The 15,435-nt window shown below is 47.8% G+C and overlaps 1 protein-coding gene across 9 annotated transcripts in view; it reads left to right on the forward strand.

Annotated features, from left to right (window-relative positions):
• Nucleotides 1-15,435, forward strand: part of LOC139060753 (collagen alpha chain CG42342-like) — a 462,978-nt gene that overhangs the window by 201,814 nt on the left and 245,729 nt on the right. The window lies entirely within an intron of this gene.

Raw genomic sequence — 15,435 nt, forward strand, 5'->3', positions numbered from 1 at the left:
CACCCAGTGGACCCTCCCTCCTAGAACTGACCCAGCCACCAAGTTTTAAATAACCTATGTATCCAATAGTGCGTTGGATAAATACATGCACGCCCAGTGCCTGACCACCAAGTGGCAGCCTCACAACTGTCATTTTAAACCAGGAGAAGTTTAAACAACTCTGTTTTGGTCTAGCTTTGGTTAAAACTTGTCGCTTACGTCGCCAAGACCGTTAGAGTAATGAGGAATTCGTATTCGGCAGCCCCCTATTTCTATATTCTTTTCATGGGTATAAGCGGTTGAGTGCTTATAAATATGTGAAGATTTCTTATTCACTCAGAACAGATCCGTGGTACCATCGAGACCTTATTGTGAGAGGCAAGTGATTATAAAACAAGACTACTGTTTCTTATATTTTCTGTCTATTTTTTAAATATAGGCAATACGTAAGTTCCGAAGAGAAATTATTCAATTTTTCTCATTGTCGTTCGGTATTTTGAGAAATTCGTCACGCGATGATTCTGCCTAACATTAGATAGATTAACTTTGCGGGATGATACATAATGTGAGGATTGCAGCTAGGTTATTGAACAAATCTGTTTCTTTGTGATAAACAGAAGTAAAACTATAGATTAAGGCGCACATTTTTGCGCCGCTATATAGATACATATTTTTGGGAAAGGTGGCCACGTTGTTGTCTTGTTGCATGTTGTTGTTGTTGTTGTTGTTGTTGTCGTCGGCGTCGCCTCGCTCAGAGCCTGGCGGAGATGAAACGAACGCTGCACAACTGCATAACATACCTCGCCACGAGTGGCTGATTGAATATTTTCTTTGACAGCGGCTTATTTTTATTTATTTTTTTAAACTGCGGAATGTGTTTTTCTCGAGGTCTCCCGCAGACTTCTGTTTCACAGAAACCATGTCATCGCCGGACATGGCTCAACACAGGACAGCGCACATACACCAAATCGGTGTATACGTGCAGCCATCTAAACGACTGCTACAAATGTGCCAGTAAACATCTGCTTCTCTGCGGGATTACGCAACGAAACAACAAACTCTACTTAAATATCCTCACTGAAACAAATGTACGCCGTCAAGCCCCCCTCCCGTCATTCCTTTAATGAACCGAATAAAATTATTTGGCTCTTTTCGATGTAAGTATTCAGGGCGTACTCATGTAAGAATGCAATTACTGATGGAACTGCTTTATGTTAGCCTGCAAAAGAAAAAGAAAACAAATAGAGCGGCTGACTCTCGCAATTAAACTGTTAACATATTCGGACCAACCACGTATATTTTTACAGGCTTGTTTTTTTTTTCTTAACTCTTGGGTGTGCAGAAAACAATTGCGTATTATTATGCTAATTCTCTTTGTGAAAGACGCCTCTACCCACTCCTTTCTATTTTTCTACACTTAAAATAAAGAAATAAAGGAATAAAGAACAAACGTACAGCCACTTAGCGGCGTTTAAGAACACACCACTGACCACGCCTCGGCGATGCCTGTATGCGTTGCAGGCAAGCACCAAGCCGCGCACAATCTTGCTCGTAGAAAGAGAGCATTCATTTGCAAATAACCGCATTTGACAATGCAAGTAATGTGAAATATCCTCAATAAAAATCAAAAACAAGAAGAGTACCTGAGGTTGGGAGAGAGAGAGAGAGGATGTATATATAGAAAGGCAGGGAGGTTAACCAGGTCTATGCAGTTCTGGTCGGCTACCCGCGCGTGGGGATGGGGATGAACAGCGAAAGAAAGCGTAAGGGGAGAAAACGAGAAATGATCACCTCTGTGGTAGCCATACGTGACCCACTTTACATATAATGGTTAGTTTTCTGTGAACTATTCACCACCCTGTTAGTATGTGTATCAACTAGTTTCTGTAACAGTAATGAGCGAGATACCGATTCGTAGGTTTCTCTGAAATTAAAAATAGGGAATCAGGTTCTCCACTCTTACGTTTACGTTTATATTCATACGGGCCTATAGAAATTGTAAGTTCGAAACTAGTTAACGTGCCGAGCAAGTATTGGTCCTAAGCTGTTGTCAAAGCTTGCAGACTTACGAGAAGTCAAGGAGTGCACAAACGCATTCGTCTCGGAGTTGGTTAACTTTTCCTTCGATATGGCAAGCTGTCGCGACCACCGTTTTATTTGATTGATTGATTGATTGATTGATTGATTGATTGATTGATTGATTGATTGATTGATTGATTGATTGATTGATTGATTGATTGATTGGGCTTAATGTACCAAATGAGTACTGGGGCTATACGGGACGCTTTAGTGGAGGTCTACAGATTAATATTGACCACCAGCGTTAACGTGCACCCAAATACGAGTACACGAGTGTTAATGCGTTTCACCCCCAGCCTTGGCCACCGAGCCACCGCGGGGCAGCGAGTTTTCGACGCGTGCTATACGTGAAGGAAACCTTCTCGCGTGACTATTTACAGATGTTTCCTGTGGTGCAGCGATATAAACCAGAGAGAAAGAGAGAGAGAGGACAAAAACGAGCGAGGTTTGTGTTTTCCCGTTTGGATTTGACCGGTCGCATCGGCTCGTTCCCTGCGCGTTCCTTCACCTCGCGGGCGCACTTTTGGGAGCGCCGCGCCTGCTTCCCTGAGCCGTCGCGTGCAAGGGTCGCGGCGGTATGCGCCCGGCGTAGGTGGCCATCCGTCATGCTGGCGGCCACCGAAGCGCCGCTGTGCGCGCGCTCGCTCGTGCGTGGCGGCGTTGCCTGTCGGACCGCGCTAACGTGCGCAGCTGCGCCCGAATTTCTGAGCAAAAAACGACCTCGTCGCCGCCGCAACTAGCGCTCACGGCGTCCTCGAACCGTGCGACAGCTATCTTTGTCCGAGAGAAGCTATATGGGGACTGCAGACGCGGGCATCGTCGAAATGGAGGCTGCGTTCCGTCGCGAAAGGAAGGAAAACTCCCCTAGAATCTCCCCTGAAAAAAGAAGAGGACCAGGAGTAAAGCTTGCAGTATTTTTGGTACGTGAAAGTGGCAGGTGATTGGCTGGTGCCTGCGTTTGTACACGTCTCGCTGAAGCTCCCGATTGGCCTGTGCTCACGCCTCTGCCATATATTTACAAATTGATGTTACATAACACAAGTTCACGAATCAGGAGTCATTACGAAAGGGTTCGTTTTAGCACAGGGGCACAACGAAAGGAATAAAGATGGATGAGACACCGCGTAAAATAATTTATGCCCTTAAAAGCGAATAACAGTGTAAATGGATATTGAATGTGAATTGGGGTGTAAACCAGCTTATAACTAACACCCTTGCATCCAAAACGGTGTAAAGGTGGGATATATAGACCGATTTGCAACCTTTATTTTAAAACTCATTTACACCCTTATTCGCTTTTAAGGGCGTAAATCATTTTATTATTTTTCATTTTGTTTAGTTCAGATCACTCGGTGCTGTCTATATATTATTTTCTTCTTTTTTTTCCCCTCATGTAGTTGCATTAAAATAAGCCTGCGCATGTAATGGTATATCGGCAAGGCCATATGCTGTGAATCAGCACAAAGAAACTCTTCAAGACTGCGAAGGTATACGGTTCCTGAAATGACAGGCGCACTCGGCCGTCTCCTCTTCTGGTTGAGGATCGCCACTGAAGTGGCGACCTCAACGCTAGTTGCGCGAAGCTTTTAACGTAGTGTATGCTGCGTAATGCGCCTCCTAGCGACAAAAGTTCGGTACGGGGATATAGCTGGTTCATTCCGAGACCACAGATCCGGGATAGTGCTCAGCGATTCAAACGCGCACTAGTGGGAGTGCGTGGCTGCCGGCGCCTTTTCCGCCACAGGTCGGTGCTGGGGCCACTGGTATATGATGGGAACTGCGGTATATACGATGAAAACGAGAGACCTAGGGTGCGATCTTGTACGCGTTCCAAAATAGAGCGGAGGCGGTTCGTTCTTTACGTCACGAAATAGGCGGTATGTCCCGTTCGTCCGATAGCAGACGACACGGAATGCTTGACAGCAGATATCACGTCTCAATTGACGTCATGGCGTTCGGCACGGTTCAAATTGACGAATCGTATTTGGCTCGGTGGAACGAACCGCCTCCGTTCTATTTTGGAACGCGTACAAGATCGCACCCCTAGTGACGCATTGCGACTGAATTTGGCTTTCCAGCGATCTTCCCACGCTCACAGGCTGTCCATGCTGTCCGATTATCGCGTTTGAATCGCCGAGCACTGTAGATGTCCCTTTCTTCGTCCGCGATATTTACTTTACTTCTTAAGGCGAAGGGTGTAGGTTACCTATAAGGCTCCTGGCGTTTTCATCTTGGCGTCTTCGATTAATCTTATGCGCACACGTATTGCAGCCGACGCTTCAACACTACCCCCCTTCTCGCGGTCCTGCAGCCGAGCGCAGGCACTTAAACAACTTTCGGCGCGCGAAAAGCACGCACTAAATTACGAGACCACGGGCGCTATAACGTAAAAGTATTCCAAACTTTTCTATTTCAATTCTGCAATCATCCCACCGCGATTGGTCAAAAACTTTTTTCGACCAACCCCGCTTCACCTGTCTGTCACGCGACGTCACAAAAACCGCGATAGCTCCCCATCTGATATGACGTGTACACACTGATTACGCATAAATTAACCGAACAAAACAAAAACAGTTATTTCTGATTCGACGCCTTTTTGCCATTAGCCCTCGGTTATTGGTCAAAAGTTTTCGGGCTGCACCCACTCGGCCTACCTCCCACGCGACGTCACAAAACCGCAAAAACTTACCGCGTCAAAATGACGCGTACGTGTTAAAGATACATTAATATACGGAACAAAACTGAATTTTCTTCTGAATAGACGCAGGCTGCCCCGTTCCGAAAGGAATAAGAGATGGCTGCCGCCAATCGCTCCGGCACTGGCTACTCGCCCCTGCCGGAGAGCATGGCTTTATTTGCGTGTAATAAAGCTTTTTGCGTGGCCGTGTAACGTTTTTGAGAACTTTCGGCACGTTTACGACCTCGTTCCGTCAACTGTTCTTTGCTGAGGATCCGTTTTAGCGTCATTCTTAAGCTTCCGTTGGATGCCGCCGCGATTGTCGACGAGCCACCGCAAGCTAAATAAAAGAAAGCGGACCAATCGCAGACGCCGGCACCACCCTCTTCATCCGGTTATCGATATTCAGTGCAGTGGCTCGGCCCCATCGAATACCTCTCCACTTGAGCATGCTCCTCGCCCCTTGCGAGCCAATTAGATAAGACAAGCCGCTCAGTGCAGGTAATGTTATTCGTTTTTCAAGCAAACAAAAGTGACCTCCGAACGAAGGGAGCATTTTATTGGTTTGTTCAGACAAACCTGGGGGTGACCGCTCGATGCTTGCGTCAGCGGTTACGCAAATTCGACGTCAGGAAATTGGAATAAAAACATATTGGAATAGTTTACGTTATACGGCCCCACATCAGAGGATTTCACAATAAGTGCGCACCTCCCAGGCACGGTTACATAAGTTTGGCACCATAGCAACCTGTCCCGAGCAAGTCGGTTTCGGTACGTTCAGGCGCACAGTTTTCAGAAGAACCCGCGGCGCTATAGGGCCCTGTTAAATAATTCGTAAGGGGTGCAGAAGTGATTGAAATGGCGATATTCTTGAAGGCTTTCTTAGAGACCGTGTGTCCTAGCTAACGTTAGCCAAGCTGCTCAACGAAAAAAAAAAAAAGACGATTTAAAAAGAGCCGTGCAACACACAATTAGAAAACATGCGGTGTTCGGTTGTCGCAGACCGAAAACCGTGGGGATCGTAAGTATTGTGATTGTATTTTGTACCAGCCTTTCTAAATCTCCGTTGAACATGCTTGCCTGAGGTCAGCTGGCACACCCTATATACAAGCACCAGCTTGGTAAGAGCAGTGTGAGCGAGCGAAGGCAGCGTTTGCAGTGATGCGCTCGTGGGGTCACAATCGAGCGGGGATACGCCTAGAAGCTGTTTATTTCTATCCTTCTGCTTAAACTCAGCGAACTCTCAGCGAACTTTGAACCTACTTGCTGAACTCTCTTCGCTTTCCTTTTTCGTGTCGTCTATTCCATTGGAAACCTCGGCGTGCTTTTCACCAGACGAAAACTGGAGCAAAAGTAAAGTACCTATACAAGTACAACAATTCCTTTCCTGAAAGTATTTAAGAAAGAACTATAGCATATACGGGGGAAATCATTGCATAAGTACGATCAGTTTTTATTTCGAAAAAATATGGTGTGCTCCTTCTGCACTACCATCGCCCAAGGCGTCCGACAAACGCTGAAAGAAAAGTAAACCTCGTGGCCGGCTGTTGTAGCTGGTTAAGATAGTCAACTTGCAGAGCGGCATGAATGCAAAAAGGGTATGAACGACAAACAGACGCTTCTAAGCCTTGCATCACTTTTGCCGGGATGTGGGTTAGCCGGACTCCTGCATTGTGTTTGCGTTATCCTGAACACTGGCCTACGAGGCAAATTTCGTCTTTAAGAGATTTAGAATTATCTGTGTGAATGGCGCACCACTCCGTGAGCAAATGACAGGCATTACTATAGGCGTTTCTTGCTTGTAACTTGTAGCGCGGGCACAACGACAAGGATACAAGACACAGCTGTAATTTCCAAGGACATATTTAGCTACAGTTCCCACAGCCGTACTTTTTTCATTTTCTTCGAGGAGGGCTGCGTTAAGCTATAAAAATAATAAAAAAGGAAAAAGAATAATTGTTGAATGTAACCTAGCATCGTGCGAGTAGTCGAGTAAGGCTCTGTAGTGAAAGCCATCTTGGCTCGACTTGTTGAACTCAACATGCCGGTCTGAGCAAGTCAACAGACCGCAAGTCAACAGACCGTCTGAGTGCGGCGTGCCAGATGTGTCATGTGATATGCCACCCAAAACGTCATATAGGGAACGTGTTTATTGCGAAGTAAGCATAAACAAGGCCACGAAAAAAACACAGCAGACAACACTGAGATCGCGCTTGTTTAAAAGTTGTTTCATTTGACAAATGTAAAGAACGTTGCTTCTTTCTCCATTTTTTTTTAACAAAATGATAGGCTTTGATAATGCATGCGTCATCGGAGTTGACTGTGAGTCTACCTTCTAAAGGCGAGCGCGTCATTTCACACTTGCTCCTGCACATAATTTGGGTTGGCAGTTGCACGTAAGGCAATCGGCAAGAAAACGTGCTGTGGTCGTTTATACGCCCCACTCTTCAAGGCGCTTTTGCAAAGTTTCGCCCGTAAATTTCCTTGAATGACGAGCATACTGGTGGTAGTTTCGCAAGTCACTCTCACGCCGTTCCAAGCACAACGCGCTGATGATGGAGCTGCCGGCTCCATCACCAGCGCGTTGTGCTTGGAACGGCCGAGCTGGGCGATATTCGTACAGCCATAGGGGCGTAAGCAAGCTGGTTTTCAAGCGGTACACAGCTGTGCACAAGTTTACGAGCTCGTTGGTTCGACGTGCTTAAGGCAGCATCCTGGGAAGGACAAAGTGCACAACGCCGTAAAACTGGCGGTCACAAGCGCTGAGTGGCACAGCTATGAAGACTCAACGACCTTCACGCTTTGTGTCCTCTCAGCTCTTCATATACCGCAACAGCCTTGACCACGCAACAGCTCGTGACGAGGAAACATTGCATCATGCTTTGCGACAGTCCCTATAGTACAGTGTACAGAGACAGTCGCTTACCGTCGTGCTTAATCAGTGCGCAATCAATCAAAACGGCCTCTGTCTGAAGAAAGAGTTCTACAACATTGATGGGACATATGATCACATCAGAAGGCCCTGCAAGCGCTATTACGCTTATTGTGATCCAATGGCCTATGAGAATGCCTCAAAGGGCAACTCCCTTCCTATTCTTTCTCTTTATCTGTCTCTGACTCTCTTTGCCCTCCTTCCAACCCCTATTTCTGCCGCCAGTGTGCAGAGCAGCAAACCGAAAATTCTCATCTGGCCACCCTCCCTGCATTTCCTCTCTTTCTATATTGTTCTTCGTTTCATTTCTCTGTTTTACAGTCTTTGTCTCTCGCGGGGTGAGATTTCAGTCCTATAACAAATAACTTGAGGTTCTCAAACGAACGTAATAGTCAGAAACGACAGAAGAGGAGACTAGAAAACTTGGCGCGTCCGCAGATTGTCCTATTTCGCTTGCCCTTTTTTGTGTGTGTGTGTGTACGCGGCTTCCAGCTTTATCTTCCAGCCACGATCTCAGAGATTGTATAGTGCAAGAAGCATTTAGGCTCACGGGCATATCCTCCCCACCTCTTTCGTCGATATCAAAGGCTACAAATTAGCTTGTCTCAGAAGAGGACAGCAAGGAATACAAAAACTCGCGTTTGTACCCCATAGGTCAGCCCCTAGAACGTTACACAGCAACACCCATTGCATGCAGAACGAAAAAAAAAAGCATAAGCCAGAACGGTGTCTCGGCGGCATACGCCCGTCGCGCCAAAAGGCTGCTTAAGATTTGATGTCTACGCGGCGGTGAGACATGCACGGCATACAGCGCCGCCCCAAGAAGCCGTAGGCCGGGCAGCTGAAGCATTAGGTGGGTTCACGGCGCTCGCTAAACTCATCGTTTGCAGGAGCTGCACGTTCGGGCTGTATGGGACAGCTCGCGAGCGCGACAGCAGCGTTAAGAACAAGAAAAAAACAACACAGAGGAAGAGGAAGCATGCTGCGGCGAGAGTGCCTTCGTTCGAAAACGCTTCTTTTCTTTTGCTAAAAAACAATCGTAAATCACTGCACCGAGACGCCGACCGGAGGACGACGAGCCAGAAAGTTTGTAATTTGGTTTCCCCCGGAATCAATCCTCCATTTAGTTCGAGAGCGACGACGGGAGCGACGAGCCTCCTTCGTCTCGGGACGCCGTACTTAGTCCGAGCGGCTGCGCCTTTCGCATCACGCGAGCGGGCGCGCGAGTCTGACGCGAGAGGGAGTCACGCGACGAACGAAACAGGCCGCTGCGGCTTGTCGGCCTGGGCGAATTTACTAACGTCATTTCGGACAACAAAAGGGTGGGCCTGTGCTGGGAGAAAACCAGCGCATGGAGTTCATTTCCATGAGAGACAATCTCCGCTCACTCGCTTCAACCAGGCCCACGCCGAACAATGGCCGCGGTGCATGTTTTCTCTCTAGAAACACGGTTGCGCTCAAAAACGAAAAAAAAGAAACGTTTTTTTCCCCCCTTTCTTCGCTTGAGCGCGCGTAGGTCGTTACTACAGCGCTCTTTGCCGACACGCGCGGATCCTTGTGACGCCATGTAAAGCCCAATAAAGCAACAACTGCGCTGCGCAGTCTCCAGCACCCGCTTTGAGGTCAGCCTTCGTTCAGGCCCCGCGCGACACTCGAGCAATGAAGACACGATTTCGTTGCCGGGCGGGCACCCCCCCGCGCACATGTGAGCAGCCGTAAACCTCCTTCACTCCCGCGCTTCAACCCCCCCGCTTCTTTATCTTGCGATCGTAATCAAACCATGGCGGTAACGTTGGGCGCGGTATTTGAGCACTCCCCGCAGTTTCTTTAACCATCAGCGACCCTGTAATAAATACAAAGACGCTCGTTCAAAACGTTGTCCGGCGTCTACGAGCACTATTGATTGATTGCCCGCCCTCAATAAATGTGGCGGCACTCGCACAAGGATGCTTCACATTAAAAATGAAATAAAGACAAAGAGAGAGAATTAAAGAATGGGCAACTATTACGGTGCATGTCAAGTTGTATATTAAACCCGACTGGTTGCACTGCGAAGTAGGTTTATGCACGCAACCTTTTTTTTCTGTAGCTTGTTTTTGCTCTGAAGTATAATTTCGGCCTCTTAGAAAAAGTAAGTCTTCGCGCCCAAGGAGAGGCATCGTCGAGTTTCATGCTAAAATAACCAGAGGGAAATCTCGTTCAACTATACTCTGCGAATCATGAGTGGATACGTTCATTCTTGCTTTTTTTTTCAGTTCTATTAAGCGCTAGTTTCTCAACGCTCCTTTGTAGCAGTTAAGTGTTCTGTACTCTAAACAAATTCAAATGATACGTAATTACCATCGCATATGCAAATCTCGGCAATTTCGTGTAATCGTGGGCGTAAGTATCTTGTATAGACAATAAAAATTTTCGGGCAGCACACGCACTATGGGTAATTATTTCTGTGGTTCTAAGAAATTATGTTTTCATAATGTCCTGAATAAAGACGAATTACATAAATCAGCGGCTTCGCGAGGATAATCGTTACCATACGAATAATTTACAATGACAAATGAGCTTGGAAAAAAAAATCGTTTGAAGCCGGAAGGAGAAAGTTTAGAACGAGTCCGTGTATTTCCCATCATGCGCATGCTGGCTTAACAGCCACGTTGGCAGCGCACGCACACAATAGCATAAGATTTCTCTCTATTAACTCTATAGAAGAAATGGAACAGTGTGGAAGGAACACAGAACTATAGAGACGAAAGTGCCCGTGTAGTCCGATTATTTCGTCCTTTAGTCCTTCCTCACTGTTTCCTGTCTACAATCTAAACCCGCCCAACTCGCCGTTCTGATCTAATATTTTTAATATAAAACTGCACGTTGCCGGTGAAACAGCACGCCCAGAAGCAGAGAGTATTTCAGTGTCGATTCCTGCAAGGTTTCGCTTTTTCTTTATGATTAATATTATTGCGTAAACAGACCAGCTTGAACGCTGGACGAAGCGTTCGAACATTTCTGTTAATTACTGAAACATGCATGTACAGTCGACCACACAAATTCGCGCACCATGGTATCTCAGAAAACGTTGAATGTCCGAGTGGTTTGTATCAGTAGCTAGTGAAACTGTTTTTCAGAATGTTGTTTGCATATACTTGTAGAGGCTGTAAATGCGAATACCAAGCTGCGTTGTGAAGCTGCGGGTATATTCAGCTCTTTCTCAGATTCCATGGTCCGTAAACTTATGTGCTCGACTCTGCACACAGAGACGCGCGCATGTTGCAATATTACAATCTAGGATGAGCATAGGAAGCCACTCTGGTGAGGGCAACAAGTGCTGCAATCACGCCGCACGCTTGAGTGCTTTTTTCTTGAAAGAGAAAAGGGACTCATCAACCGTGTCTTCGCATGCAAATGAAAGGCCTTTCATTTCTAATATGCCTTGAATTGGCCGTAGTGCCTCACGCCTTTCAGCAGATGTATGCTATTGCACTTGTTATTTCATGTGAGAATGCGTTCGCTAAAAAAAAAAAAAAGAAGGAAGGAGAGCTAAAGGGTTGCAACTTTAGGAGCAGTTGTGGTGAGGTTGACTACGAAGGAGCAGTCTCTATAGCACGACAGCATCTACGGGGAGTGTGGAAGAGGACGACACGGGCGACGGGCGGCGATGCGTGGGCGTTGACGCTGGCGCAAAGGTTACAGGAGCGGCATCTGTCGCACCGCGCGGCCGTCGTCAGGTCTAGGGTCACAACGTCGTCAGTTCTCTCTCGCGCAAGCCCCGTGCGCAAGATGACGGAAACACAGCGACACCAAAGCGTGGGCTGGTCCGCGCCAGCATCACTTCCGATGCTACAGAAAGCTGACCAATATGGGGGCTGTAGCTGAGCTGTCAAATGGTAACGTCGCCGCTACTGTGAGTGAGCTCGCGAGAAATGCGCGAGCTGTCGCGTAGGATCTGTGCGCACGTTTGTGGTTACCGGCATGCTAGTCACGTACTGGGAGAGAGAGAGAAAAACATTATTTAATGGATGCTGGAGGTGCTTGCCTGCCCATACACCTACACAATGTATGACAGAAGTTAGATATGAATGAATGAATGAATGAATGAATGAATGAATGAATGAATGAATGAATGAATTAAACTTAATTTCTTACATACCTTAAAAGAGAGAAAGCAAGAAGAACGGCAGGGAGGTCAACCAGAGGGGCGTCTGGTTTGCTACCCTACACTGGGGGAAGGGAAATGGGGAATAGAAAGAGAAAAGTGGTACAGAGTTGAACACTGTGTGTGCACGCAGCAAATAGCCTTGAAATCAGTCAAGTCTATTCAAATGCCCCACCGATACATTGGGCTGCCGTCATGCTGTTGTCTAAAGCTAATCTTGGTGCTTTCCCATAGCTGGTGATGCGCCTTGAAATCATCTGGGAAGACCAATGGGCGAGTGGTCGTTAGCAGTACGTTGTAATACGTGGCAGTATGTCGTTCAAGTAAACCGCTGCCTTTTTCACTTCACTGCGAACAGAATGCTTCAAGTGAGCCATGGTGCTTATCCAGGATTCGCAAGCACTGAATTGAGAGCATCCAGCACTTGCACTGCACTTCGCGCTGACGGAGTATGCCGGTTATTCAAAAGCACTCGAAAAGTATTCGTCAGAGACCGGAGCATCATATCCACTTGCCGGTCATTTTCGGGCAATTTGTCCGGAACCTTATTTGTGGATTCTACAGCGGTGCGCTGTGTCCCTTGACGTGACACCGGCTCCGGCTGTGGCATCGTCTGTGGCTTCGGTGGTGACTTCTGCTGTGGCTCTGACTTCTGCTGTGGCTTTCGTAGTGCGGACCAAGTTGTATTATTCTCCGCCATCACTTTGCTGTCAGATTTAGATTGGATTCCGCCAGGTTTAGGGGGCAGAGGAGGAGGTGTTGTCGGATGGGGCGTACTCTTCACAAAGGCATCAGCGTTCTTTGAAGTCTGGTGGCGTCGAGGGCGTCGCTTTCTAACGGCTGCAACAGCTTCCCGATGAGACGAATGGTTTCCTTCTTCATTTCGGGGCATTCCTTCGAGGAAGCATGATGATGCCCGAGACAATTGGCACATTTGAGAACCGTGGCTGCACAAGAACCCGCAGCGTGGGGCTCGTAGCAGCGTGAGCAAACTCTCGTGTTCTTGCACACGGCGCTCACATGTCCCAGCCTCATACAATTGCTGCATTTGAGTGGCCTTGGGATAAATTGTCGCACATGCAAGGTGCCTAAAGTAGCCCGCCTTGACGTGCGAAGGGAGAGATTCGCCCTTAAAAATTATTTTCACACAGTGGGATGTGCCGAGGCGAGACATGGATTTTGGCGACGCCATCAACGGCTGGCTTCACTAGAATGGGCAAGACAGCGCTTTAGATGGAGACGGCCACGTCGTAGATGATACCAGTAGTGGAACCAATGTTCAGGGGGATGTACGAGTGGATCTTAACGCCACCTAGTTGAACATTAGTCAAATTTCTCAGCGCAGTCTCATGTGCGACGTCAATAGCCAACATATTTTTTCTTGGGTTGACTCGAACGTCTGTGATTTGCTTTGGCGCCAGCGCTTTAAGTTGCACCGAGACAGACCGTCTGTTGAGTTGCCTCAAGTCGTCGGTAGCCAGTTCTGGTACAAATAGAATCGTACTGACTGCGGTATTCCGAGTTGGTCCAACCGGTGGCGTGCTCGAAGACATGGTGGTGTGTCTTCGTTTCGCCGTACGGCTTCGCACAAGCTCCAAGGCGTCATCAGCGAAGTCGTGACTGCTGAGCGAGCAGACACTGGTGTCGTCGCCGTCGGTGTCGCTCTGGAGGCCCGTCCGCTTCCTAGACGCAGCCGCCGCTCAAGTTGCCATTCCCGGCAGAGGCACGGGGACGTCAACTTGCACGCGGCGAACCATGGCAACTCTCCAAAGATGTACGCAGACATCCGGAGAAAACAGCTAAGAGAGGAAAGGGGACGGCAGGCGAAAATCTACAGTGTTGTAATTTTGGTGTACCTTGATTATAATATGAAATCACACATTCGTACATAGTACACAGGGTCGCAACATGCAGAAGCACACACAGCAACAAGTTACTATGGTGGTTGGCCGATGCTAATGGCGCCTGCGTTGAGCGCAAATCACGTAGTGGGTACTGTTCTGCGGAGCTTTGACAAACTTTCACGTATGTTCGAGTCCCGCTTACGGTGTCTCTGCGCTCGTTCGTGCTAACCTTCAACCCCCCCCCCCCACCAAGTAACAGCACACCCTATTCTCAGCAGTGCATACTGTTAAGAATGGCGAGCTGCAAGGCAAGATTGCCACCCAGTTACGACTGGGGGACGCGACGCGCATCCCCCACTCACCGTCGCTACAGCTAGGAGGTGTTCGATGAAGCGGCCTTTGTGCTGAAAACCGCCTCCTTCCACCAGCCCCATCGACATTGTGACGGAACGAGTTCGGTGTGCGAACAATGGTTCCAGAGTTCTCCAGCGTGGACCTGATCTGATACGCATGAACAAGCTGCCGCGGGAAAGCCGTATTTTGGTGCTTCCCATGCCTCGGCCAGACGCAAGACAACGAGCTACCCACGATTGGCACCGATACTTCCCGGAACGGCACCCCTCCGACGCCATCGTCGGGCATCGGAATGTGTGTGCCTTTGTGTACGTAATCTGTTCTGCGAAGGGGCGGCAAGTTGGCGATGAGTAAAGGAACAGTCGCCGCCTCGTATGGCCGGCGGACCGAGTGTATAAAAACTGTTGTTGTGCGAATGCTGGACACACTTCTCTTGAGCGGTCATGTTAGACTGATACACTTCTCTCGTGCAGTCATGTTGGACTGACACTCTTTTTCTCAAGCAGTCATGTTAGACTGATTTAATTTCTGTAAATAAACCCTTATTCCTCGTTCTCGATGAGAAGCAGTTCTTCACTTCATCAACGTCCTCAGCGTAAATAAGTTGGACGACGGCATGGGCCCTTCGAAGGTAGCTACCTTCGAATTCATGCCGTACTCCAATCTTGGCAAAGGACCACGGGCGATAGGGATTGAGCCCCCAATCCTGACAATACTGTATTGTAAATTTTACCTGCGAAGAATAAAGACTTCGCTTCCTTTTGGGTAGTGCTCTATTAAGAAAGTATAGTGTTCCATTGTAGCGCCGCTGGCGTACCGGTGGACGTTGCGGAGGCCTTCTGCTCTAAAGTGGTGCGACCACCACATGTTGAATGTGCAATCTCTTTACCCAAAACACAAAATTTTCCATTGAGCCTTTCAGCACAGAAACTTGATGCGAACAAGACATCAATTCTTACCCCATGATGGCATCCGTTACTCTGCATTGTCATACGTGGGAGGAGGAAACCGTTCAGTTGGCAGGTAGGCCATTCCAATTTGAAAAGGCGTATAGTTTAAGAGGCATACTAGGTTGAAGTACATTGCGCCTGTGAACAAACTTTTCATAGCTCAATATTATCGTCTTTACTTGATCAACTTCCTACGGTACAGTCGTCTGGAAGATGCGGTTATACAACCAAGGCGCACTTTTTCGGTTTATCATATTGTCTTTTGGCGCGATCCACAGCAGTTACACGCGTGTATGAGTTGTGAATACTTATTTCCGGTTAGTTAAAAAAAATCTCGTTATTAGAACCGAGGTTTCCGTTAAGAAGGAAGATGAAAAAGCCGCGACGTGAAAAGCGTACGGAAGGCAACCCGATTGTTCTTAACCCATTAGAAGTTACATTTTATCACACGCAAACCCCATATACAGCGGCCA

This window comes from Dermacentor albipictus, chromosome 1, assembly GCF_038994185.2.
Source record: "Dermacentor albipictus isolate Rhodes 1998 colony chromosome 1, USDA_Dalb.pri_finalv2, whole genome shotgun sequence".
In the NCBI taxonomy this organism is placed as follows: Eukaryota; Metazoa; Arthropoda; class Arachnida; order Ixodida; family Ixodidae; genus Dermacentor; species Dermacentor albipictus.